Source organism: Rousettus aegyptiacus, unplaced genomic scaffold (assembly GCF_014176215.1).
Source record: "Rousettus aegyptiacus isolate mRouAeg1 unplaced genomic scaffold, mRouAeg1.p scaffold_m13_p_4, whole genome shotgun sequence".
Taxonomy (NCBI): domain Eukaryota; kingdom Metazoa; phylum Chordata; class Mammalia; order Chiroptera; family Pteropodidae; genus Rousettus; species Rousettus aegyptiacus.
The window spans coordinates 81,397,182-81,413,217 of NW_023416307.1; the positions used below are offsets into that span (position 1 = coordinate 81,397,182).

A 16,036-nucleotide genomic window follows, 5' to 3' on the forward strand; every position below is an offset into this window, starting at 1 on the left:
AATGACATTCATTCATTGATTTTAACTTAATTAATAACTGAGGATAATTTTGTTTTTCTTTTGAATGTATTCGACTAGGTGTGGAGTTTTGCATTAGCCCTTAAATTTCTTCTTCTTTGAAATTTGTTTGAAACTTCAAACTTAGCAAGATTTTTTTTTTTTTTAGGTTTATTGGGGCAACATCGGTTAAATACAATTATATAATTTTCCAGTGTACATTATAATTCAACATCTATATATTCTATTGTGCCATAACTACCCAAAGTTCAGTTTCCCTCAGCTATCACCTATTTCATCCCCTTTACCTGCTACGCTCTCCCCCAAACCCCGTATATTTGACCCCATTTACCCTGTCTACCTCTTCCCTCCTCCCCCATTCCCTACCCTCTGGTAACCACTAGTCCATTATCCATGTCCCTGAGTCTCTGTTTGTCCTGTTTATTTGTTGTTTTTAGGTTTATATTGCACATATAAGTGATATCATGTGGTTTTCTACTTTTTCAGTCTGGCTTATTACACTTAGCATGACTATCTCAAGGTCCATCCAGGTTGTTGCAAATGGCAGTATTTAATCTCTTCTTATGGCTGAGTAATATTTCATTGCATATATGTACCACCGCTTCTTTAGCCAGTCATCTATCATAGGACACTTCAGTTGCTTCTATGTCCTAGCCACTGTGAATAGTGTTGCTATGAACATCAGTGTGCAAATATCTTTTTGGATATGGGTTTTCAAGTCTTTGGGGTAAATACCCAGTAGAAGGATTGCTGGATCCCTATCAATTCTTAGTTTTTTCCATACTGTTTTCCATAGCGGCTGTACCAATTTATAGTCCCACCAGCAATGTATGAGGGTTCCTTTTTCTCCTCATCCTCATAGCGGCTGTACCAATTTATAGTCCCACTAGCAATGTATGAGGGTTCCTTTTTCTCCTCATCCTCTCTAACATTTGTTATTACTTGTCCTGTTGAGTATAGCTATTCTAACAAGTGTGAGATGGTATCTCATTATAGTTTTGATTTCCATTTCCCTAATAGCTAGCGATGTCAAACATCTTTTCATATATTTGTTGGCCATTTGTATGTCCTCTAGAAGTGCCTATTTAGGTCCTATGCCCATCTTTTGATTGAATTGTTTGATTTCATTGTTTTTGAGACATATGAGTTCTTTGTATATTTTGGATATTAGGCCCTTATTGGAGGCATTGCTTACAAATATATTTTCTCATTCAAATGGTTGTCTTTTTATCTTGTTGATGATTTCTTTTGCTGAGGAGAAGCTTTTTAGTTTGATGTAGTTCCATTCATCTATCTTTAGCAAGATCTTTATTTTATTCATTCATTCATTCATTCATTCATCCATTCATTTCTTTCTTTATTTTTTACAATTACAGCCCATGGTCTTCCTAGGTGGTCTCCCATCCAAATACTAACCAGACCCAACCCTGCTTAGCTTCCGATATCAGATGGGATCGGACTTGTTCAGGGTAGCATGGCCGTAGACTTTTAGCAAGATCTGTAGAAGTCTAATTTTGCATGCAATAAATTAACTACCAGTCTACATTTGTGTCACTCCCAAATAAGACTACCATGATGTCTGTGTGCTCAAAAGAGCCATTGATAAAACTGTTGAATAGAACATTTCTTGAAGAACAGAGCTCTAAAACATTGTTCAAGTCTTTATTATACTAGACAACGATCCATTAATCAGCAGTCACCTATCCTTCAATCCAAACTCCTTTACTGGCATCTGGTATGTTTCTGCATCTTATCCACAAAGATATAGTAACCGAGTTGCAAGGCCTGTCAAGCTATAACCATCCTATCTGTTGCCAGAATCAGTTTTGTTGCTCTAAAAGCCACTACAGATATTCTCTCTCTCCTTCCTGCTGTCCATGTGCTCTTTCCAAAGCTGTGTATACACTTAGTGAAAGAAAAATCATTCAAATGCTCATGAATTACCTTGTTAAATGCATTGCCCACATTCATATTTATCATGTATAACTTCCTTTAAACTACCGATCAGAAATGAAAATGAGGTTAGTCTATAATTAACTCACAAACCATTTATTTAATAATGATCGAATGAGACTTTGATTTTCACCCTCCTGATTACAAATTTAGATGTTACTGTCTGTTAACATTTCTCAATCCTTGTCAAATTAATGATACTTTTCATAGTTTTATTTATTAACTGGAAATTTTTTAACTGACTGATTAGAATCCAAACCACCACATCACATTTTCTTCACAAACTAGTAATTATTTTTTTTTAATTTACTAGAATTATTTGTGATGAAATGCAATTTATATCATCTACATTTTCTCCAAAATATCAAGTCCTTCTGTCCTAGTTTTATAAATGTTGTTATTGGCATTGGTATATCAACCAAGGTTTTCTGGGAATAACGGTAAACATGATAAGTCATTCATAACTGGACAACTGAACATAAATAGTTAGCAAAGGCAGTTAAATGGTATAGTCAAACTGGTAAAAGATGACCATTTAAGAGAACAGCCAAAAAAAAAAAAAAAGAAGAAGAAGAAGAAAAGAAAAGAAAGAAACCATACCCATACTGAAAAGACTAAAACAAAAGAGTAACAGGACAAGTACAAGCAAGTTAAAAGTCCCCATAGCCAGACCTGCATAACTGAGCTATTCACTCAGAAACCTATGGAGATTTTGGGGGGCTGCACTTTCTGTTGAACAAGGTATCCTCTTTCGATCAAGAAATGTTATCTTTATAGAAAAATGATAACTACTTCCATGGACTAAACACAAAGATTTCTAATTACTCCTAGTTTCTGAGGACTTGAGTTAGTTAATATTAGGATAGTTTTCTTTTTTTTATTTTCTGCCTCTCTCCTAAAATTCCCTTTTCTTAGTACTCTGTTAATGACTGTGGCTTGCCTGGGACTCAGATACTGATAGGTCGAGTGTTACATCTTTGCATAATAAATAACTTATAACTTTTATTCTTTTCCATGACTACAAACAGTTGTTTTACAGATATAAGGCTTGTATTTTGACACACGCAAATAAAATAACTAATGTTGTAACACTACAAATGCAAGAAGAATTCTTAAAGAGAACTAAGAATAATTGCATAAGTATTAGAAGGCAATTTTTAAGGAAATAGTATTTACAGCCCAAAAAGACTAGTGAACAATTCAATTAATTAGTGGGATATGTGGTATTATTAACCCCTTTTTTCTATGAACCAGGCTTTCAACTATAACAACAGCAAACCTATATAACAGACAAAAAGTGTGCTATTAATATGCAAAGAGTAAATTCAAACAAAAAACTATGATTCATTCAGCTCTTACTCTGAATCATGCACAGTGCTAAATACAGCAAAGATATTATCACATTAATTTTCACAGAAAATAAAAATATCTAATGGGCATATATTGTGAATTATCCTCATTTTATTAAAGATAAAACCAAATTAACCAAGTTCAAACAGGAATAAACTGGAAAAGAGATTTGAATTCAGATCTATCTCACTGAAAAACTCAAATTCTTAATCACTATACTATGAATAATTTTTCATTAATCATAAATTCATCATTATACATATTTAGCTTTATGATGCTTTAAGCTTAAAAATCATTCCTCCAAACAAAATGTTTTTTAAAGAATAATTTATCTAAACTCAAAGAATCACCCCCACTCATTTTTTATAAATATGTGATTATGTTAAAATGTAAAATTTGACTGAAAGATTTTTTAAAATTTTTTTATTTCACTCTTTGGAGGGAACATAAGTCTATTTCATGGGAAAAATCATGAGATGCTAAAATGAGATCAAGGTTCTGAAAGTCTCAATGAATGAGAATATGTTTCTTATCTGTAGGTCACTCCTTTGACAATCTCACTTGTTCACAAGTGTTAAGAACTGAGAATAACGTCAATACACCTGCTAACCTATGTTCAGTGATGACCATATTCTAGGCATTCTTCTATGAATTTTGCAGGTCTCAAAATGTTTAATCCTCACAAAAACTCTATGAGAAAGATGTTATTTTTATCATCCCTATTCTAAGGATGAGGGACCTGAGACGACGAGAAGTTTATTTACCCAAAGTCACATGACCAAGAAATGGCTGTACTGAATTCTGGTTAGTGTAGTTCAGAGTCTTAGCTCTTCACATTCCACTGTTATCTTTTCTTGGTTTTATGAAGTTGTCTCAACAGGAAATTCTGGTTATTTTTATATACTCTTCTTATTTATTAATAATAATAACCCTTTTCATCACTATCATGTTCTAAACCTTACAAAGCTTTTTCACACAAAGTTGGTCTTTTCTGATAATCCCATGAGACAGCAGGACGAAAAGACATTAATGTACCCATTTCACAGAGGAAGGAACTAAGGAAGTAAAAAACTTGCTTAAGAGCACAACATGCAGTAAGTGGCAGCCCGAGACTCACATTTTCTGGCTACAGGGAGATCTCTAAAATACATTCAACCACAAGCCTTTGATCCTTGCGTTTCCCTCACCACTCAGTGATTTGGCCTTTCTGCAGTGCCAGTGCATATACAAAACAGTGCAAATTATAACTGTTCATGTGTAGAGACCACTCTCTACAGATTTATACCAAAATGTAAGGTGTAACTTTAGTGAGGTTACCTTGATCAGATTAAATTCACGTGATCACACATCTCTGGTTTGCTGTTCACTCTCTGTTTAGATTTCCCCCACTATGACAGAATTTTGTTAAACTTCTGCTAAGGATCTACTCTAGCTTCAAATAAGGCAAGAATCATTATAGATCAGCAGAAACTTTTTATGTTATTTGTTATATCTTAAATTTCATTTTTCTCACTTGACAGGGAGAGTGAAGTCATCTTATTTCTGCTATTTTATAAACTATGCTTCTACTCATCTTTCTACACCGAACTTTCCTAAATTTCCCCTAATGTCCTATTTATTCTCCTATACATGTTTTCTTGCCTAGAATGCCTTTCCCTTCTTCACTTTGCTACCTTTTTTTTTTTTTGATTTTCAATTACAGTTGACATTCAAGATTATATTAGTTTCAGTTGTATAGTATAGTGGTTAAACACATATATCTTATGAAGTGATTCCCCCCAAAAGTTTACTACCTGCCAGGCACAATACATATTTATTATAACATTATAATATTACTGGCTATATTCTCTGTGCTGTACTTCACTTCCCTGTGACTATTTTGTAACTGCCAATTTGTACTTCTTAATTCCTTCAACTTTTTCATCCAGTCCCCTAAACCTTCTCCCATCCAACAACGATCAGATTGTTCTCACTATCTATGAGTTTCTTTCTGTTTTTATTGTTCATTTATTTTGTTTTTTAGGTTCCACATATAAGTAAAATCATATGGTATTTGTATTTCTCTGTCTTATTTCACTTAACATAATACCATTTAGATCTGTCTGTGTTGTTGCAAATGATAAGATTTCATTTCCTTTTATAGCCAAATAATATTTCATGTGTATCACTCCTTCTTTATCCAATTGTCTTATGGATGGGCACTTAGATTGCTTCCATATTTTGGCTATTGTATACAAAATGATCTTTGCCTCTTATGATCGCCTTTGTTTTAAACTATTTTGTCTGAGTATTGCCACTCCAATTTTTAAATTTTCATTTGTATAAAATATCTTTGTCCATTCCTTTACTTTCAGTCTGTGTGTTTTTGGATCTGAAATGGGTCTCTTGTAGGCAGCATATGTAAGGGTCTTGTATTCTTCATTCAGCCATCCTATGTCTTTTGATTGGAGCATTTATTTCATTTACATTTAAAGAAATTAGTGATAGGTATATACTTATTGTCATTTTATTATTTTTTTTCTTCTTTCTTCTTCTTAAAGAAATCCCTTTAACATTTCTTGTCATACTCATTTGGTGGTGATAAATTCCTTTAGCTTTTTCTTATCTGGGACATTCTTTATTTCTCCTTCAAATTTAAATGACAGCCTTACTGATTAGAGTAATTCTGTTTGTAGGTTCTTACTTTTCATCACTTTGTATATTTCATGCAAAGCTTCTGTTGAGAAATCGATTGTCAGTCTTATGGGCACACTCTTATATGTAATTGCTTTTCTCTTATTTAAAAAATTCTTCGTATTTAATCTTTGTTATATTAATTATGATGTACCTTGCTGTGGACAACTTTAGGTTCATCATTTCCAGGTTAGAAAAGTTTTCTGTCATTTCTTCAAATAGATTTTCCATTCCTTGCTCTTTCCCTTCTCTGCCTAGTATCCCCATGATGCAAATGCTGTTAAGTTGATGTCCCAGAGATCCCTTAAACTACCTTTTTTTTTTCTTTTTGCTGTTCTAATGGGGTGTTTTCAGCTACTTTTTCTTCCAAATCACTAATTTGGTTTTCTGCATCATCCAATCTACTATTGAGTCCATCTAATATATTCTTTCAGTTATTGTATTACTCTTATGACTGGTTCTTTTTATAGCTTTTATCTCATTGTGTAAGTTCACAATGATTTTTTCTACTTTTTTTCCTTAAGTTCATTGAACATCCTTATAAACAGTGTTTTAAACTCTGCATCTGGCACATTGCTTGACTTCATTTTGTTTAGTTATTTTTCTAGTAGCTTGTTCTGTTCTTTTATTTAAGACTTTATTTTGTTGTTTCCTTATATTGGTTGCCTCCCTGTTTCTATGTATTAGGTAATTCTGCTACCTCTCCCAGGCTAGATAGAATGGTCTTATGTAATAAGTGTCCTGAGAGACCCAATGGTACAGACTCCCTGGTAACCTAAGCAAGTTGTTCTAGGGGTGTTTCTTATGTGCATTTTGTGTGACCTCATGCTATAGTTAAGCCTTGAGTACTGTTTGCAGAACAGTGAGTGAGAATGACCTTCAGGCTGATTGGCTGTGAGACTGGCAGTGACTACAGCAAATAAGTTTTCATATGTGGATTGACACTACAAAGTGAGATTTACTACAGAGGGACTCTAGTGCCTGCCCAAACAACCGTGAACCCATCACTTGGGTATGTCATTTGTAGATGGTGCTTTGATGTGGTCTGAAGCCAACCATGGAATGTATTGAGTCTGAGGCCTCTTGGGAGGGGCTCTGGCATAGGCTTAGGTCAACTGCTCCCTGTGACCACCTAGTAGAACCTACAAAATGATCTGCTGTTGGTAGCTGCCTGTGCTGGATTTGGAGGGATCTGAGAGAAGCTGTGTTGTGAACTGAGGATAGCTGCCACTAATGCCAAGCTGGGTACCTCTCAGCAAGAGGTACAGGGCACGACCAGCCATCCTCTGCTTGTTTGAGGTTTGTGGACTTTTCAGAGATTTAAGAAAGTCTGTAGTGTGGCCTGAGGCTAGACTCTTGTGAGGAACAGTCTCTAAAAGAGGTTTGGGCTGATGTACATGGTGGGCAAGGCAGGTTTTTGGGAAATCACCAGGATGGGGTAAATTTGGCATCTCAGATTTTGTGCCCACCTGTGCCTAAAGTCTGAGTTGGGAGAGGGCTCAACAAAGAAGCAATGGTGCCTGCCAGAACTTTTAGTCTCAGAGAGAACCATCCCTTCAGCCCTTGCCTTAAAGCTAGACAATTCAGTTATTCTTCCTGTCTCTGGTACTTTTTGAGATACTACCTCAGCTTTAGAGCTCAGAGCTAATGAGTCCATCATTGAATAAATCTCTTTAAGAGGAATGCCTAGAAATCCAGCAGCCCTCTGTCTCACTGAACAAAATCTCCACTGATTTTTAAGCCAGATGTTTTGAAGACTATTCTTTCCAGCACTGGTGGTCCAGGCTAGAGTGCCTGGTGTGGGGCTGAGAACATCACTCTTAAGAGGTTTCAGCAGCCAAGATATCACTCCTGACCACCACAAATGGGTGGGGCACCAGCTTATTTTATGTCTCTGCCCCTCCTACAAATCTTGAAGTGGCTTCTTCGTTATACTGTGAGTTATAGAAGATCTGTTCAGCTAGCTTTCAAGTGGTTCTTCAGGGTGTTTTTTCTATACTTTAGTCGTAATTTGATACGGTCATGGGAGGAAGCAAGTATAACATTTACCTACTCTACCATCTTGACTAGAAGTCCAAAATGTTTTATTTTAAATGATGTGATTGATAACTGTATTGGTCTTTAAATATAAAAAGGATTCAATCATAATTATAACCAAATCCATATTTTCTGCCACTTGAAACAAATAGTATAGTAATTTTAAAGTCAAAAGATTTTAGGGTTCGTTTATTTGTTTGTTTTTTGCCTTTAAATTTTCATTCTCTAATTTAAAGCTAAGTGTTTGCCATTTTCCTGGCTGTTGTCCCATAACAGGTATGACAATTAAATGCAAACGATATGCAAATTTTGGCATAAAATTAATAGCCATGTAAATATAGCTTTAATTCAATTCCTAAGTAAGTATAGTATTAAACATTTATGGCACTACACATTCCTCAAAATAGAGAAGCATATGATTTCTTTTAGTATTACTGCTCACACCAATGTTAAAGTAAAGAACACTCCCTGTCTTCTTTTTCTTTTTTTTTTTTTTTTTAGGTCAAATTCTTACCTCATTCACAAGCTTTTCTAGGCTCTCTCTAGTCTACTTAACTGGCACTTAATGATTATCTCATCTCCTTTTTTAAGTATTGATGATGATGATACTATTCACTATGGATTATCTTTTGTGAGGTAATTTCTAATTACATACGAAGGTAATCTCTCAAATTTCTTTGAGATCTGAGAGCATCTGTTATTAATACTTGCTATTCTTTTTCTACCAACATAGCTGTTAATACCAATTTCTTTTTCAGTCCCCATCTTCCCACTACATAATGCAAGTTGGCAAAATTAGTAGATGTAATTAACATCAAAATCTGTTTAGGAATAAATGGTATTTCTTTCATTAATGCTCATTTTATCTTTATAATTAGCTAATATTTTATAACAAAATCTAGTATAGAGAATTCCAATAACCTTGATCATTTTAATTCTACATTGTTCTCATGTTAACAACTGTAATTTTAGTGATATTCCTCACTTATTTTCAATGTCTTATTTATATTTTTATATATTTTTACATTTGTTGATTAATTAAAAGTTTAACTATTAATCTACAATTTAAAATTACTCATTTTTGTTTGTTTTTAATTTAGGGTAGTGTAAAAATGTAGTAAAGCATTTTTCTTAGTTGAAAATCATATAGTACATGCCAGAAATAATTCTAACAAATATGGTTGATATTTTGAAATGTTGATGTTTAAAATGATAAGATTCAGGATTTAAAAAATGACCAATGTGTGTAGTACCTTAGTTCTTGATGGCATCAGGTCAGTGAGACAATAATTATATATCAGCAAATTTGACTTATCATATCTATTTTAGAAATACTGAACAATCTAATGACTTAAATGGCCAACAGAATGCCCTATACCATTACAGACTCTTTCCAGTTATTTTCATTCATGAAGAAAGAACACTTTTTATAATTACAAAATTATGTTTAGCACAACGTAAATTAGACTTATTTTATCCATATACCACAAAAGGTCAAATTCCATCTGTTCATGTTTCCTGCTTTCCAAAGTGAATAGTGTTCAGGTTTCCAAAAGATATATAGATGTTGACAGCCTTTGAGAAACCTAACCTTTTGTTTTCACAACAATTTTTAAGTGTCTATAAAATGGATTTTGGCGTGGGCATGGGAGAGCATGAGTTCAATTTATGGTCAATATTGACACCTTATTTGTGGATATAATGTATGGTATATAAATGTTTTATTCATTACAATGTGCTCATTGTTTTAATGAACAGAAATAAGAGAGCCAGTAAAAACCATGTTCCATAACAAAATGCTACTTCAAATAATTTAGTTCGTTATGAGCTCACTATCCATACTAGATTGCAAATTTGCAATGGATTTTGTAATTTTTTTTCAATCGGAATAATAGTATTTTAATAGAGGCCATAAATGTAATGGGGGGGGGGAGATTAAGCACCAATATAAGGCTTTTATCAAACTAAATAGACAAAATTAGGGGGTTTTTTTAGATGATGTCCCTGAATTTTATTTTACTTTGCTCATGAAACCTGGTACATATTGGTAATTCAAGAAAATTATCAGAGATTAGTTTTATATTCAATGTTACTTTATCATAAATTTTCATCGGTGTGGAAAATAACTGAATAAAATTAGATGAGTAATACCATTAGAAATTCAATACATTAATGAGAATATTCCTATTAATAAGCCCACAATAATTATCTTTTTATTTATGTATTGTCATACTTATCACCATATTACCTGCACCAAATTTGTTTATAAAGTGATATCTAATGAGCTTATACAATATATGAGGCAAGTTATTTAATTATTGCATGTTATTTGCAAAAAGAATCTCATACATTTTCCTTCTGATTGTCAAACTTTCAAATAAATTGCATTTTAAGGATTAGTAATATCACAAGAAATGACAATAGAATACATAGATCTGCCCTGGATAAATTTCAATATTGGTGAAGAACACAGATAAATGCAAATGAATTCACGTTAGCATTTTTATATAACACACAATTAAATGTCATTTATTTATAGTACTGTTAAATTTCTAGAGTGGTTTAGATAACGACTTCCAAATGAGGTTAGAAAGAAAGTTTCATGTAATGATGATTCCAAACTAAATTCCACTATAGAGAAAAAACACACTATTTTTACTGCCTCAAAATTCACATGGGTTAGAAACATAGCAGAGTGAGAGATGTACCCAGATCTCTCCCCATAAAATAGCAATAAGGTGAATATCTAAAGCTCAAACAAATAACACCCAAATGGCACAAAAGAACTTCTGAGTGAGGGATCTGTGAATAAGAGATACCACAGGTCAGAACCCTGGGAGTCAGGTGGTAGACTGGGAAGAACAAAGAAGCTACCTCTCGCAGCCAGAACTCCTTACAAGAGGAAGGAGAGAGGAGAGGGTGTGGCAGGTTCCCTGAAAAGTCCTGCCTAAAATATCTGTGAGCTCCATTCAGTGGCAGAACCCAGGAATCAGAGCAACACATTCTTAGCAACAGGCTAAAGAGAGAACTTTATATAATAAATCTTCCTTCTGGAAAACAAAACAAAACAAAAAACAAAAACAAAAAAAGCAAAAGCAGAATATATTCCATTAGCACAATGTGGAGAAATAGTCCAGCAAAAACTATGAACAACCAAGGCAACAAGGCAGCTCAGAAAGAGAGAAAAATCTCCAGAACATAAGCTTAAAGAAATGGAAATATGCTACTTAAACAACAGAAAATACAAGGTTATACTTCTGGAAAAACTCAATGATATCCAAAATAATTTATATCAACAATTTCGGGAATTGAACAAACAACTATATCAGCAGAAAGTTTTTTAACAAGGAAATTGAAACACTAAAAAGAATCAAATAGAACTTCTGAAGATGAAGAACACACTTAAAGAGATGAAAAATGAAATAGCAAGCTTGGAAAATATACTTAACAAGTGGAGGAAAAGATCAGTTATATTGAAGACAGAAATCTAGAAGTAAATCAGAAGAAAGAAGAGAGAGACTGAAGAATGAAAAATAATGAAAAATAAATACAAGAACTAGTTGATAACTTCAGAAAAGGAAACATAAGGAGGAGAAGAAAAAGAGCAGGGAACAGAAACCATTTTCAAACAAATTTCCCAAATCTAAGGAATGAGCTGGAGCTTGGAATTCAAGAAGTCAACAGAACATGCTATCACCTCAAACCAAAAGGTCTTCTCTGAGACATATTGTATTAAAATTATGAAAAATCAATGACAGAGAAAGAATTATCAGGGAAGCCAGGGAAAAGAAAACCTATAAAGGAAAACACATCAAAATATTGTTGGACTTCTCAGTATAAAAAACTTAGACGCAAGAAAGGAGTGGAATCAAATATTCAAACTATTAAATGAAATGAATTGCCAGCCAAGAATAATGTATCCAGCAAAGCTCTCTTTTAGACATGAAGAAGAAATAAAGACTTTCTAGAAATATAAAAATTGAGGGAATTCTCCATTATGAGGTCTGGACTACAGAAAATACTAAAAGAAGTGAGCCCATCTGAAACAAAGTGACAAAAAAAATACATAACTATGAGTAAGGTGACTAGCAAGCAGTTAGAAGGAGAGTAGTGCAAACTTTAAAAGAACAGAGCATTATAAGCTTAAACGATAAGAAGAGATATGCTATTGCAAGATAATAATGAATGTTCAGAATATATAGGGACAAATTGAGACAACAACAGAAAAGGAGAAGATTCAAAGACCCAGATTCACAAATGGGAATGGAAATAAAGCAGACTCAGAAGAAAATGGATGACTGTATATATATAATTATTCTTTAGATATTTGTAGTGGTAACCACACACCAAAGATTCAGAACTGGTGCATAGAACATAAAACAAGAATAACCAGAAGCAAAACCCACAAAAGCCAACCTAAATAAATAAAACGGAAACACAAGAACAAGGAAACAATGGAAACACCGAGCTACCAGAAAGCAAAAGTTAAAATGGCTATAAGAAGACCTCATATTTCAATAATCATCCTAAATATAAATGGACTGAACTCACCCATAAAAAGGCATAGAGTTGCAGAATGAATCAAAACATAAAACTTAACCATATGCTGCCTCCAGGAGACACTTCTCAGCTCCAAAGACAAATACAGACTCAAAGTGAAAGAGTGGAAGATGATATTTCAAGAAAATGGCATTCAAAAAAAAAGAGGTAATAGTGGTACTAATATTGGACAAAATAGACTTCAAAATATAAAAGGCAAAGAAAGATATTGAGGGACACTTCATAATGATAAAGGGAATCATATGCCAAAAAGACATAACACATATTAATATTTATGTTCCTAATCAGGGAGCTCCAAAATATGTAAAGCAAGCACTGACAAAACTAAAGAGAGAAACAGACCAACACATCATCATAGTAGAGGACTTAAATACACCACAGCTGATGTAAATAGATCATCTGAACGGAAAATTAATAAGAAAATAACATCCTTAAATGACACATTAGAACAACTAGACATAATTGACATTAATAGAGCCTTTTGTCCAAAAATTGATGCTTATACATTTTTCTCTAGTGCACATGGAACATTCTCAAGGACTGACTGCATACTGGGACACAAAGATAGCCTCAACATAAGAGGGTTGAAATTAGACCAACCATATGCTCTCATTATAATACTTTGAGCTAGAGATGAACTGTAAAAAGAAAGTGGTAAACCACAAATACATAGAGGTTAAAAAACATGTTACTGAACAATAACTGGGTCAGAAGTAAAAAGAGAGATCAAGAAATACGTAGAAATGAATGATAATGATAGTACAACATATCAAATATTTTTGGACACGGCTAAAGTGGTAACAAGAAGAAAAGTCATATCGTTACAGGCCTATTAAAAAAAAAAAGAATGAGCCCAAATAAAAAACCTAATGTTTTATATTTAAAAACTAGAAAAGGAAGAACAAATGAAGCCTAAAATCAGTAGGAGGAAAAAAATAATTAAAATTAGAGCAGAAATGAATAAAATTGAAAACAAACAAACAAAAAAACAATAGAAAAAGTAAATGCAACAAAGAGCTGGCTCTCTGAGAAGGTTAATAAACTTGACAAACCCCTGGCTGGATTCACTAAAAAAAAAAGAGAAAGGACACACACAAAATCAGGGATGAAAGAGGGGAAATTACGACATACACCGCAGAAATACAAAGGATCATACAAGAATACTATGAAAAATATATAACACTAAATTTAATAACCCAGAAGAAATGGACCAGTACTTGGAAAAATATAATCTTCCTACACTGAATCAAGAACTGGAAAATCTAAATAGAGTGATCAGCAGTACGAAAATTGAAACAATCATCAAAAACTCACCAAAAAGTAAAATTTTGGGACCAGATGCCTTCACCAGTGAATTCCACCAAACATTTAAAGAAGACTTAGTACCTACTCTCCTCGAACTCTTCCAAAAAAAATCAAAGAAGAGGTTATACTTCCTAAATGATTTTATGAGGCCAATATTGCCCTGATACCAAAATCTGGTAAAAACACACACACACAAAAACTAAAGACCAATATCTCTCATTAAAACAGATGGAAAAATCCTAAATAAGATAGTAGCAAACCAAATACAGAAACATATTAAAAAGACTATTCACCACGATCAAGTGGACTTCATCCCAGGAGCACAAGGATGATTCAACATATGCAAATCAATTAATATGATACAAAACATAAACAAATTTTAAAAAATAAGAATCATATGATCACATCAATAGATGCAGAAAAGCCTTTGACAAGACACAGCATCCATTTATGATCAAAACACTTAACAAAATCAATATAGAAGGAAAGTACCTTAACATAATAAAGACCATCTATGGCAAACCCTCAGCCAACATTATACTTAATGACGAAAAACTGAAAACCTTCCTTCCAAGATTAGGAGCAAGGCAAGGCTGTCCACTGTTACCACTGTTATGAAATATAACATTGGAGGTCTTAGCAAGTTTAATCAGGCAAGAGAAAGATATAAAAGACATCCAAATAGGAAATGAAGACGTCGAACTGTCTCTATTTGCAGATGACATGATTTTCTGTAAGACTCCACAAGAACACTTCTCAAAACAATAAGCAAATACAGTAAAGTTTCTGGATACTAAATCTATGTTCAAAAATCCATAGCATTCCTATACTCTAATAACGAATTATCAGAAAAATAAGGAAAAAAATAATTCCTTTTGCAATTACAACAAAAAGAATAAAATACCTAAGAATAAAGCTAAGGAACTATTTGAAGAAACTACATAATGAAAACTATAAGACTCTATTAAAAGAAATTGAAGAACATAGAAAAAAATTAAAAGATATTCTTGTTGTTGAATTTGATCAACATAGTTAAAATAACCTTATTACCTAAAGCATTATACAAATTTAATGCAATCCCCATCAAAATCCCATCAGTATCTTTTAAAGAAATAGAATAAAAAATCATCGCATTTATATGAAAACACAGAAGACCCTGAATCACCAAAGCCACCTGAGTAAAAAGAATGAGTATGGAGGCATCACTGCATGACTTCAAATTATACTACAAAGCAACAATAACCCAAATGGCACGATATTGACAGAAAAACAGAAACACAGACCAGTGGAACAGAAGTAAACCAATATTTATAAGGACAAATAATTTTTGACAAAAAAAAAGAAAAAAAAATACAGTAGAGAAAGGAAAGCCTTTTCAATAAATGGTGCTGGAAAAACTGGAAAGCCACCTGCAAAAAGAATGACACTAGACTGTTTTCTATCTCTTCACACACCAAAATTAACTCAAAATAGATTAAGAACCTGGATATAAGACCTGAAACAATAAATTGCATGGAAGAAAACATAGGAACTAAATTCAGGGACCTGGAACTTAAAGAGGATTTTATGAATTTGACCTCAGAGTCAAGGGAAGTATAAGCAAAAATAAATGAATGGAACTATAACTAAGATTCTACATAGCAAGAGGAACCATCAACGAGGTAAAGAGACAACCATTCAAATGGTATAATATATTTGTCATAAATGCCTCCGATAAGACCAAAATATACAAAAAATATAAAGATCTCATGCAACTCAGTAACAGCAAAAAAACAAATAACCCAATATAAAAGTGGGCAGAGGACCTGAATAGACACTTTTCCCAAGAAGATATACAAATGGTCAACAAACATGAAAGGATGCTCAACATGGCTATGTATTAGGGAAATGTAAGCCAAAACTATGATGAGTTACCACCTCACACCTGTAAGAATGGCTACTATCAATAAGACAAGAAATAACAAGTGTTGGAAAGGTTGAAAGGGAAAAGGATCCCTTGCGTACTGCTGGTAGGACTGCAAATTGGTACAACCACTATAACACAGTACAGAGGTTCCTAAAAAAACTAAGACTTGATCTACCAAATGAACCAGCAAACCCTCTACTAAGTCTTGAAAACATATCCAAAAAGATATTGCAC

General features: G+C 33.3%; 1 pseudogene; it reads right to left on the reverse strand.

The window, feature by feature from the left end:
• Positions 1–1,385: 1,385 nt before the first annotated feature.
• Positions 1,386–1,504, reverse strand: LOC118601985 (annotated as a pseudogene).
• Between the last annotated feature and the right edge of the window lie 14,532 nt (positions 1,505–16,036).